Source organism: Harmonia axyridis, chromosome 5, assembly GCF_914767665.1.
Source record: "Harmonia axyridis chromosome 5, icHarAxyr1.1, whole genome shotgun sequence".
Classification (NCBI taxonomy): Eukaryota; Metazoa; Arthropoda; class Insecta; order Coleoptera; family Coccinellidae; genus Harmonia; species Harmonia axyridis.
Genome location: NC_059505.1, coordinates 5622188 through 5634268, shown reverse-complemented (window position 1 = coordinate 5634268; position 12081 = coordinate 5622188). Strand labels below are relative to the sequence as shown.

The 12081-nt window shown below is 37.4% G+C and overlaps 1 protein-coding gene and 1 long non-coding RNA gene across 3 annotated transcripts in view; one reads left to right on the top strand and one right to left on the bottom strand.

Moving 5' to 3' along the window:
* LOC123679795 overlaps positions 1-289 on the bottom strand; it is a 116567-nt gene extending 116278 nt beyond the window's left edge. For both annotated transcript variants that reach the window (XM_045617282.1, XM_045617284.1), the window contains exon 1: positions 75-289. The gene's annotated coding sequence lies outside the window, so the exon portion shown is untranslated. The remainder of the gene's footprint in view (positions 1-74) is intronic.
* Positions 1-12081, top strand: part of LOC123679801 — a 67151-nt gene that overhangs the window by 12615 nt on the left and 42455 nt on the right. The gene's annotated exons all lie outside the window — the stretch shown is intronic.

Genomic DNA, 12081 nt, shown 5'->3' with positions numbered 1-12081 from the left:
ACTTTCGGATTATAGCTTTGTCAATCGTCCACCTCAACTTTCACCGGCATATGGTCAACTTATTCCGTTATTACCTGCTCAGTCGATGGACAGATACTCTTCCAACCCTCACCGACCTCAGGTTCACCCAACACCACAGAAAACTGAATCAAAAATCCACCGAGAACGAAAACACCGGATATAGACGCGTCGGGACGGCTGTATGCTGTGGGACTCGAGATCGGCGACAAGGGCTAGAGCGCGGCACCGTGCGAGCGTCTGCTTCCGCGTCAAAACCTCGACTGCACCGCGGCGCTCACGGGCTCACGTCGAGGTCACACCACCAGGAGTCTGCAAAAGCGCCGTACCGTCATCATCGGCTAGATCGATATAAGGAAAATACGCAGGTCCCACCATGTTCGTTCATCGGGATGGTCAGAATGTAGCCTTTGTATTCCATACCGCTGTATTCGCGTATTGTTTCGCTCCGGGGATTTTTCGGATGCGAAGATCTGGACTGGTCTGGGATGGTTATGGACGTCGTTCGGACTGATTTAAAACGACGATTTCAATTCGTCGAATTTAGGATTTGGGTTTGAGTGGATGTCGTCGTGTGTGGTAGCTTTAGGAATTTTGATTGCATCTGAAATCTGTTAAATACTGATGGTTATAGTAAAGGGTGTTTTTTTTAGAGCTGTAGAACTTTGAATTGCAATAAAACAATGATGGATTATTCGATTGACATGAATTTTATTTATCCGCAAGACAATCTTGTGGCATTACATTTCAAATATGATTTCTGGCATATAACCGCCACGGCTGGCTCGGATATAGTCCAATCTGGACGTCCAATTTTCGATGACTTATTCCAACATTTGTGGCCGTATATCGGCATTAACACGGCGAATGTTGTCTTCCAAATGGTCAAGGGTTTGTGGCTTATCCGCATAGGCCAATGACTTTACATAGCCCCACAGAAAGTAGTCTAGCGGTGTTAAATCACAAGATCTTGGAGGCCTATTCACAGGTCCAAAACGTGTCTTTCAATAAATCGATTCTGGCACGAGCTGTGTGACATGTTGCGCCGTCTTGTTGGAACCATAGCTCCTGGACATCATGGTTGTTCAATTCAGGAATGGAAAAGTTAGTAATCATGGCTCTATACCGATCACCATTGACTGTAACGTTCTGGCCATCATCTTTTTTGAAGAAGTACGGACCAATGATTCCACCAGCCCATAAAGCGCAGCAAACAGACTGTTTCAAACTATATGTCCTCATAAAAAATAGAGCGTTCATCTCAGGAATCTCTATAAAGAAACAGATAGGAGTTATGTGTGGAAACCGAGGTGAAAACACATTCAAATATCATAGATCCACATCAGGAATTGCTATCAGAAATTGAAGCAATACGTATCTATAATCTTCATTGGATACTGCCGATATCGTATATGGTTCTATTCAGATTTGCGATTTCACTATACAACTTGAATCTCATAAGTTCTTATGAATTATTTTTTTATCAGTTTCTATGAAAAATTTTTGGCAGGAGACGATTTCATTCAGTCGAATTTAGTTTCTTGTTTTTGGGTTTGAGTGGATGTCGTCGTGTGTGGTAGCTTTAGGAATTTTGATTGGGATTCTATTCGTTGGTATTTATCGACGGCTGGGGGAGATGCAAATGTATTCGAAAAGCTTGGGGGACTGGAAAAATTGGAAAATAACATAAAATATTCAAATTAAATCAAAATTTCCATGACTCGACTGCATAAAAATGACATTAATGGGATTACTGCGTTCAGTCAGTAATAAATAATACAGGTTTTCAATAGTAGATGATAATAACCAAGGATATGTATCTGGACCTAGGGATATAGGGATGCTGTTCTACCATTTTCATATTGTTATCAAGGTCATGTCATATTTCGCAAGTGAATCATACCCTTCCTACTTATTTTTCTCATTTATTGAGCTCTCAAATTCTGAATAACCCCGAAAATGTCATATGTCTCAAGATAATGAACTACATTTATCATACTTTTAAGTTCTTTAAAATTTTCAATCACTTCACATAAATTTTTCTATAGCTAAATGTTGAATTCTAGTATATTCACGATAGCTGTTTGGGTTTAGGTTTTTTTTTATAATAACCTGTAATTGAAACTCATTAATACTATGTCTTTTAGAACTATTTTTATTGCATAATAGTTCTCCATTAGAAAATGAAATACAAGGCCATTTACTATCACCTAGTCTATCTTATGGTGACTTTTGTATTGTATTTTTTTGCCTCTTAATGACATTTTGAGTAGCTTAACAGGATGTATTATCTTTAAAATAATTCATTTCAATGATTCATTTTTCTATTTTCGTAATGTTATTATAACCAATACTGGAGCAGACACTACCCGATTAAATATTTGGAACCTTCGCATTCGCCATTTTGTAACACCGACCATGTCTTGCTGTTGCTCTGGTTAGATTAATATGAAGTATGTAGCACATATTGAGAACGCTTCGGTAAATGAAAGTGTTGATTTGAAGCCTTTTTCAAAACAGAGCTGAATCTTTTCTACCTAAAATAGGTATTGAAAAGTTAGAGGATCGTTGTAATACATATTGTATCCTTGAAGTTGACCATGTTTTTTTAAAGAAAAATGTCTTTCTTCTGGTTAGGCCTAGGAATGATTGGAAGAAGTATTATTATCTAATTCAATGTGATACGTATTTTTTCAACCGGCCACACTACGGCTGCCGGATCATATTTCGTCTCAATAGAACCTTTTTTGATATACAATACCCCACGCATTCGCCATTTTGTAACATGTGATTTGTTGTCCATTATAATTTTGATTTTTAGTTACGTCTTATACATATATGAAGAGCTATTTTCGAATATAATGTTCTTATCATATTTTATCCATTTTCAATATAGTCTAGCATCAAATCACGTTCTCAAATCTCAAGGAACAACCATACCACAATTCAAAATCCTGATCAACTAAGTCACGTTGAGTGAATTTTCATCTACCGAATATTAGACGATGTCATTCTTATTCTCCTCGGATGGAATCTCTGGATTTCACGTCGTTCATACGATTATTTATATTGTCCAACTCTCATTGTTGAACAGCTACCTTATATTGGTCTTTTCCAAGCTCACAGAAAGGCTCAGGTCCAATAGGTTTAACCCTGATGCTCTTTTACCAAGTCTATATAACTCTCAACTCAAATGACTTCGTAGACTTCGTGCTACTCAATTCTAATTCCTTATGTTATTTTTCCAAATACATGAATCTAATCCAGATTTTTTATAATAAATTATTGGTTTCAGACAATGTTCATTTGAAAATAACAAAATGACATAAATTCTAACGAAATGATAAAGCACCATAGAACGAGCGAACATTAACGAAAATATACAAAGTTATGTGAAACAGTTACGATATTCTTCACCCCACTGCCACCTATTTTTCTCGATGTTCTAAGTCGATGGAACTTCTACAATTCATCATGGTGAATGTGAAGAAACTGCTGAACTTAACGATCAAAACAAATTGCTCGCTTCAAGCTACGTGATTTTACGCTGCAGATATTTATTTAATCCACTTGTTGGAACGCCTATTTGTCGGTTAGTGATCGCATTCAAATGAACTGGTTGAGTAAACAATCAGACAGGACTCGTCAGAACGTGAAGTATGCCGTGAATGAAGGATAAGGCCCTCAATTTCTGTTGAAAACAATGACTTTAGCAGACTCCAACTTCGTAACTTTTGCAACCGCATGAAATTCATTAGAGTCAGGAATTTTTGAAGTTTTCATCAAATCAATTGTGTCAAAATGTGCCATTAATTTTTTTGTAAGTTGAAGGGATTCTGAGATCCCCTCACTAGAAAACGAATTTGGGACATCCGATACATTAACCATTATTAATAATCCATGACCGTCGCATTCGCCATTTTGCAACATTGAATTTGTAACGTTCATCATAATGTTGGTTTTCAGTTAAGCCTCATGTTTGAAATTTTGTTGTTAATTTTCAAATATTATATGCTTATCATTTTTTATCCATTTTTTACACAGTCTAGCATCAAATCACGTTCTCAAATCCCTAGGAACAACCCGATCACAATTTAATATTCTGATCAACCAAGTTACGTTGAGTGAATTTTTATCTACCGAATATTAGATGATGTCATCTTATTCTCCGCGGACTGAATCTCTGGATTTCACGTTGTTCATACGTAGTCACCAGGGTTTCCGAGGGAAAGAACCGGGACGTTTTTCCCCAACACTGGTCCATCATAATAAAAATTCCCGTTTCCCGTCAAAGCAGAAAGTAACTGGAGCTTCACGATGACAAATTCATGTAATAATAGCAAAGCCAGGAAGTGAAGCCTCAATCGTGCACCGACAGTGTCCTATCAGCAGTTCCACCATTACCGAAGCTCAGCTCGTGGCATCTTCAAGCACCACAAATTTCTTTGACTGAGCAAGACCAAAAGTGTTCCTCCTGAGGGTTATTTTATTGTCCAACTCTCATTGTTGGACAGCTACCTTATATTAGTCTTTTCCAAGATCACAGAAAGGCTCAGGTCCAATAGGTTCAACCTTGATGCTCTTTTACCAAGTCTATATAGTTCTCAACTCAACTGCTGCGTTTAGACTTTGAGCTACTCAATTCTAATTCCTTATGTTTCCGAGTTATTTTTTCAAATACATGAAGCTAAAGCAGATTCTTTAAAATAAATTATTGGTTTCAGACAATGTTCATCTGAAAATAACAAAATGAGATAAATTCTAACGAAATGATAGAGCACCATAGAACGAGCGAATATTAACGAAAATATACAAATTTATGTGACACAGTTACGATATTCTGCACCCTCACTGCCACATATTTTTCTCGATGTTCTAAGTCGATGGAACTTCTACAATTCATCATGGTGAATGTGAAGAAACTGCTGCGATCAAAATAAATTAATCGGTTCAAGCTACGTGATTTTACGCTGCAGATATTTATTTGATCGACCTGTTGAAAGGCCTATTTCTCGGTTAGTTATCTCATTCAAATGAACTGGTTCAGTGAACAATCAGACAGGACTCGTCAGAACGTGAAGTATGCCGTGAATGAAGGATAAGACCCTCAATTCTTGTCGAAAACAATGACTTTATCAAACTTCATCTCCGTAACTTCAGAAACCACATGAAATTCATTAGTGTCAGGAATTTATGAAGTTCTCATCAAATCAATTCTCTCAGAAATGTGCCAATGATTTTTTTTTAGGTTGAAGGGATTCTGAGATCCCTTCACTAGAAAACGAATTTGGGACATCCGATACATTAACCACTTTTAATATTCGATGACCGTCGCATTCGCCATTTTGCAAAATTGAATTTGTAACGTTCGTCATATTTTTGGTTTTAAGTTATTTCTCATGTTTGAAATTTTGTTGTAAACTTTCAAATATTATATACTTATCATTTTTATTTATTTTTAACACAGTCTAGCACCAAATCGCGTTCTCAAATCCCTAGGAACAACCCGATCACAATTTAATATTCTGATCAACCAAGTTACGTTGAGTGAATTTTTATCTACCGAATATTAGATGATGTCATTCTTATTCTCCGCGGACTGAATCTCTGGATTTCACGTCGTTCATACGTAGTCACCAGGGTTTCCGAGGGAAAGAACCGGGACGTTTTTCCCCAACACTGGTCCATCATAATAAAAATTCCCGTTTCCCGTCAAAGCAGAAAGTAACTCGAGCTTCACGATGACAAATTCATGTAATAATAGCACATCCCTCGAATTATTCCGAATTCAGTTCGGTCACCCAAGCGACCGACTAACAATGGCTGAATAAATATTCAATCGGAATTTCCCAAGTCGTGATCAAGATCCGAACTAGCCAGGAAGTGAAGCCTGAATCGTACACCGACAGTGTCTTGTCAGCAGCCCCACCATTATCTGAATCTCAGCTCTTGGTATCTTCAAAACCTATTTATATGTCGGTGAAAGAACCACAAATTTCTTTGACTGAGCAAGACCAGAAGTGTAGCTCCTGAGGATTATTTTATTGTTCAACTCTCATTGTTTAGCATCTACCTTTTGTTGGTTCTTTCCAAGCCCACAGAAAGGCACAGGTCCAATAGGTTTAACTTTGATGCTCTTTCAGCAAGTCTATCTAGTTGTCAACTCAACTGCTACGTTTAGACTTTGAGCTACCCAATTCCAATTCCTAATGTTTCTGAGTTATTTTTCCAAATACATAAAACTAACGCAGATTCTTTATAATAAAATCATTGGTTTTAGACAATGTTCATCTGAAATTAACAAAATGACATAAATTCTAAAGAAATGATAAAGCACCATGGCACCAGCGAACATAAACAAAGTAATATGAAACAGTTACGATATTCTTCATCTTACTGCCACCTATTTTCCTCGATGTCTTGAGACTATGGAACTTCTACAATTCATCATGGTAAATGTGAAGAAACTGCTGAACTTAACGATCAAAATGAATTACTCGCTTCAAGCTACGTGATTTTACGCTGCAGATATTCATTTAATCTACCTGTTGAAACGCCTATTTGTCGGTTAGTGATCACATTCAAATGAACTGGTTCAGTAAACAATCAGACAGGGACCGTATTCTCGACATGTGATCTTTCGAAACGTATACGTTCATTCAGTGTACGTATACGTTTTGAAAGATCACTTGTCGAGAATACGGTCCCAGGACTCTTCAGAACGTGAAGTATGCCGCGAATGAAGGATAAGATCTTCAATTCCTGTTGAAAACAATGACTTAATCAGACTTCAACTTCGTACCTTTAGCAACCGCATGAAATTCATTAGAGTCAGGAATTCATGAAGTTTTCACCAAATCAATTCTGTCAAAAATGTGCCATTAATTTTTTAGACAACGAATATGGGACAACCGAAACATTAACCACTCTCAATATTCGATGACCGACGCATTCGCCACTTTGCAACATTGAATTTGTTACATTCGTCGTAAATTTGGTTGTCAATTACGTCTCGTGTTTGAAATTTTGTTGTTAATTCTTAAATATTTTATACTTATCGTATTGAATCCATTTTCAATATACTCTTGCATCGAATCACGTTCTCAAAGCCCAAACAGACCACAATTTAAAATTCTGATCAACCAAGTTACGTTGGGTGAATTTTATCTACCGAATATTAGACGATGTCATTCTTATTCTCCTCGGAGTGAATCTCTGGATTTTACGTTGTTCATACGTAGTCACCAGGGTTTCCAAAGGAAAGAACCGAGACGTTTTTCCCCAACACTGGTCCATCATAATAAAAATTCCCGTTTCCCGTCAAAGCAGAAAGTAACTCGAGCTTCACGTTGACAAATTCATGTAATAATAGCACAGCCCTCGAATTATTCCGAATTCAGTTCGGTCACCCAAGCGACCGACTAACAATGGCTGAATAAATATTTAATCGGAATTTCCCAAGTCGTGATTAAGAACCGAACTAGCCAGGAAGTGAAGCTCGAATCCTGCCCTCCCTCATTGGACATTTATGAGAGATTCCTCCTTGGAATCATCCGACATTATACATTTGAGTTTGAAGTTCGGAAAATTATCTAGAGCCAATAAAGCGGAGGGATCCGATATCCCTTCGGGGATTATACTTTAGGTAGGAATTCATTAATTAAAGACATTCTTCTTTAATTTCCTTGTGAGTTATTGGTTGGTTTCCGAAGTCTTCGTTATACAAAAAATCTCATTTTTGATTGATGTCAAAAATGTAGCCTGATTACATTGAAATATTGGTGGAAATTCCTTCGATTTATTTTATTTATAATGAATTTCACCACGTGGAGATCGAATTCATTGAATAGGTACAATGAGCTTAGGTATTTGTAAACATAACACCATCGAAATATTAGTCGATTTTTGTCTGCATCATAAAGTTATTCTCGATTAAACATGTCAGCTTACGAGCCAAATTCTCGTCATTTGCGAGAGGATTCAATTTTTTTCTTTGGTATGAAGAAATCTACGGCCAAGGCTCATCGAATGCTCTCAAATATATAAGGTGAGGACGCTATAAGTGAAGAACGTACCGAGAGTAGGTCCAACGCTTCAAGAACGGTGATTTTGAGAGAAGGTTTTCGAAGATTGGAGGCTTTACTTGATCAAGACTCGTGTCGAACGCAACAAGAATAAGCAGGATTATTGGGAGTGATGCAACAAGCCATTTGGGTGCCGTACGATGATAATCTTAATTGCAGAAAATCATGGGGATATCCCAGCCATGCTTCCACGTCAACGGCCAAACCGAATATTCAAGGTTCCAAGGTCATGCTCAGTATTTGGTGGGACCAGCTCGGCGTATTGTATTATGAGTTGTTAAAATCGACTAACACAATCACAGGCGATCGTTTTCGAACGCAATAAATGCGTTTGAGCTGAGAAAAACGGCCGCAATATGAGAGACATGAAAAAATTATTTGACAGCATGATAATTCCCGATACCATGTTGCGAAAGTGGTCAAGACATACTTGGAAACGTTGTAATGTGAAGTCCTACCCCACCCGCCGTATTCTCCAGACGTTGCTCCCGCAGACTATCATTGGTTCGATCAATGGCACACGGTCTGGCTGACCAGCACTTCCGGTCTTATGAAGAAGTACAAAATTGTATCGATTCGTGGATCGCTTCAAAAGATGACCAGTTTTTCAACGCGGGATTCATACGCTGCCCGGAAGATGGGAGAAAGTAGTGGCCAGAGATGGACAATACTTGAATATAAATGTATTACCAGTTTTTTCAATAAAGTCTCGAATTCTGGGAAAAAACGGCGAAAGCAAAATTGTACGCCTTGTTCAAAATATATTGGTCCACACTTTTTGGGTTTTCGTAGTTTTATTGTATCTGCTTATGATTTCGATAAAATAATTTTCCAGTAATCCACAGGGAAATTCAAATTATTATAAAGATCTGTGATAAATAAATTAATTATAAGTTTTGATACCTATTTATCCAATCTGTAGCGAATATTGATAAAGATTAGATAAACTGGTATAAAAACAAAGCGTTTGCGGGTCCATATGTTTATAGAATTGTTGTTTCTTAAAATTACATAAAGAATCTCTCATTTTGCTTTGTACCTTTAATTTGAAAACATCCAGTATGGACAGTTCTGTGGTCCCCAAGGGTGCAATTGGCGTATGAAAGACAATCGCTCAAAAGCTCCTGACTTCAAGGCCTGATTTTTTTTCTGAAAACGTTGTGGCAGGATTAGGGTAATTTCATTCGATAGGAAAAGATTTAAAATTTTGTCCCCTTTTCCGTTGACTCAATATCATGCGCAAGATCAGAAAAAAATCAACGTTTGCCTAGTGATGACGATGTGATGTCTAAACCTTTGTTGAAGGGTTGTTAAGTTTCCGAGGATTACCTTTAGTGTGGTAACAACCACCTCAGTAGAATAACATTTCCATTGTAAACTCGAATAACTTCATATTGCATTCATGACTCCAGCAAGAGAAATTCAACCGAGCGCACAAGAAATAACGATAAAACATTCATGTAAGGGTCCATAATGGAAGACAAGAGCTGGGTTTTGGGAAAGGACATTGAAACAAATGGATAAACAAAGGAACTCTAAATGAAACTGACTCCGGTCTTACTGTGTAAGTACCTATTTTGTATTCTTGTTCCACTTCATTCTCCACTATTATCATAGCGAAAATCCCCAAAAAAGGATCAGAATTGTTGCGCCACAACTATAACATAACATATTTTACGTAAAATGAATGAATTTTAATTGATTGTTATTTCGAATTGTTAGGTAATATATTTTAATCAATAAATAGTTGATATCATGTGAAGCCTCATAAAGCAACAACAAGAGTTGTTTATTTCATTGGAATAATTTGTGGAATCTGAAGTATGTATATTATTATTTCATTTCAAATGGATTTCTATTAAGAGAATACCGAATTAATCGAATATTTTGTTTTAAATTCACTATCTTAATGAGCTAGTATGACCATCAAATCAGAGCCTGGATCCTACTAATTATTATAGATCGATACACCATAGTTACTATAGTGATGCGAATTTTGTGTATAAGTTTTCAATTTCATCGATGCCCAAACTAGACGTATACAGAAATTCCAGCAGAATTCGTGAAATACGTTTTTTGCTTCTTAAAAAAATGTTATATGCTCCTTGATGCGGAAATCGATATCTGGTTCTATTATTATTTATCTACTGAATCAGGGTCATTAGCCTTCCGGGAACTGTGACCACATGGATCTTGTCCTTGACCTTATCTATTCAAACAAACCCAAAAAGGCCGTAGAAACTGATAATAACCATAGGAGCCTTGGCTGTTACTTTGTGAGTATCCAGGACTTATTTTAGTATATCAGTGGTTCTTAGTCCAGGCAACATTTGCACACCATGTGTTCAGCCGTTTCTACCTCCGTTCCACGTAGTCTGCATATCTCATCTTCTGACTTACCCATGCGGTACAAAGGTATTTGCACCGACAGTGTCCTGTCAGCAGTCCCACCATTACCCAAAGCTCAGCTCGTAGCATCTATAGCTGCTATAGGTCTGTGAAAGTACCACAAATTTCTTTGACTGAGCAAGACCAGGAGGGTTCGTCCTGAGGGTTATTTTATTGTCCAACTCTCATTATTGGACAACTATTAAAGATCTTTATTCAAGTAGACAGTGTGAATTACAAATAGTGTGAGTGTATATAGGACACAATTCAATGGTACATATAAGTATATATCACAAGGTAACAAATGGAATGTAGGCAGTGAACAATGGTATAAGAGAAAATCAAAAATTGTCTCTGATGACGCTCAACCGTTCACTCTCACACACTTAAAGCGGAAAAGGCCATAATCCCGAACACGAACACACATGCAACACGCACAAAAGATCAATTACGCTCTGTGGATCTTGCCAGAGGTAGCAAAAAATAAAATGCTAATCCCACGCTCTGCGACTGACATCTTTGTGGATGGACCATCCTCCTCGTAGAGTTGTCATCACGAGGTCCCTTCTAATTGGCGTGGTGTCTATTGAGAGGGCTTGTAGAAGGGCACTGCTTTCTCGGCACCAGAACCCCCTTGCTCCGATGATGAAAGGTAGAACTCGGATGCTTCTGCCAGAATTCCTTTTCTAAGCCCACAGAATGGCTCAGGTCCAATAGGTTCAATCTTGATGCTCTTTCAGCAAGACTATCTAGAAGTCTTGAGAAGATGCAACTTCTACAATTCATCATAGTAAATGTGAAGAAACTTCTGAACTTAACGATCAAAATGAATTGCTCGCTTCAAGCTACGTGATTTTACGCTGCAGATATTTATTTAATCGACCTGTTGAAACGCCTATTTGTCGGTTAGTGATCGCATTCAAATGAACTGGTTGAGTAAACAATCAGACAGGACTCGTCAGAACGTGAAGTATGCCGTGAATGAAGGATAAGGCCCTCAATTCCTGTCGAAAACAATGACTTTATCAGACTTCAACTTCGTAACTTTAGCAACCGCATGAAATTCATTAGAGTCAGGAACTGAAGGTTTATAATCATTGGCTGGGACAAAGGTTTGTTAACTAGGCTACGAAGCGGCGGGAAATGGACCACAGTTTTGGATGAAGCAACACTGTCAGAATCTAGGCAAAATTGTTTGTTTTGACATGATAAGGAGTTATCTTGTTTGTTTTCCTGTTGATTTCAAAACTGAAAATTCGATCGAGAATTTGCTCTTAGATGCAGAATGATAATTTCAAGCTGCTCACAACCTTTTATTTCGGTCACAAAACCAGAACCATAGATAATTTGGGAGAATATCAACAAAAAAAAATAACCCAATATTTTCGTGACCACAGAATCGTCAACCGAGTTTTTGAATGAGCCGGTATTAGAATTAGCCATATGTATACTAGTTTTGAACATTATTTTCTCTGATTCACTGGTTTTTCATAGAAATTAATGGAATATTTCCATAATTATCATTTAGTGATTGCTGCATTGAAAAATGTTGGTTTTTTTGTATCACAAATTTGACATTGATAATAAAATA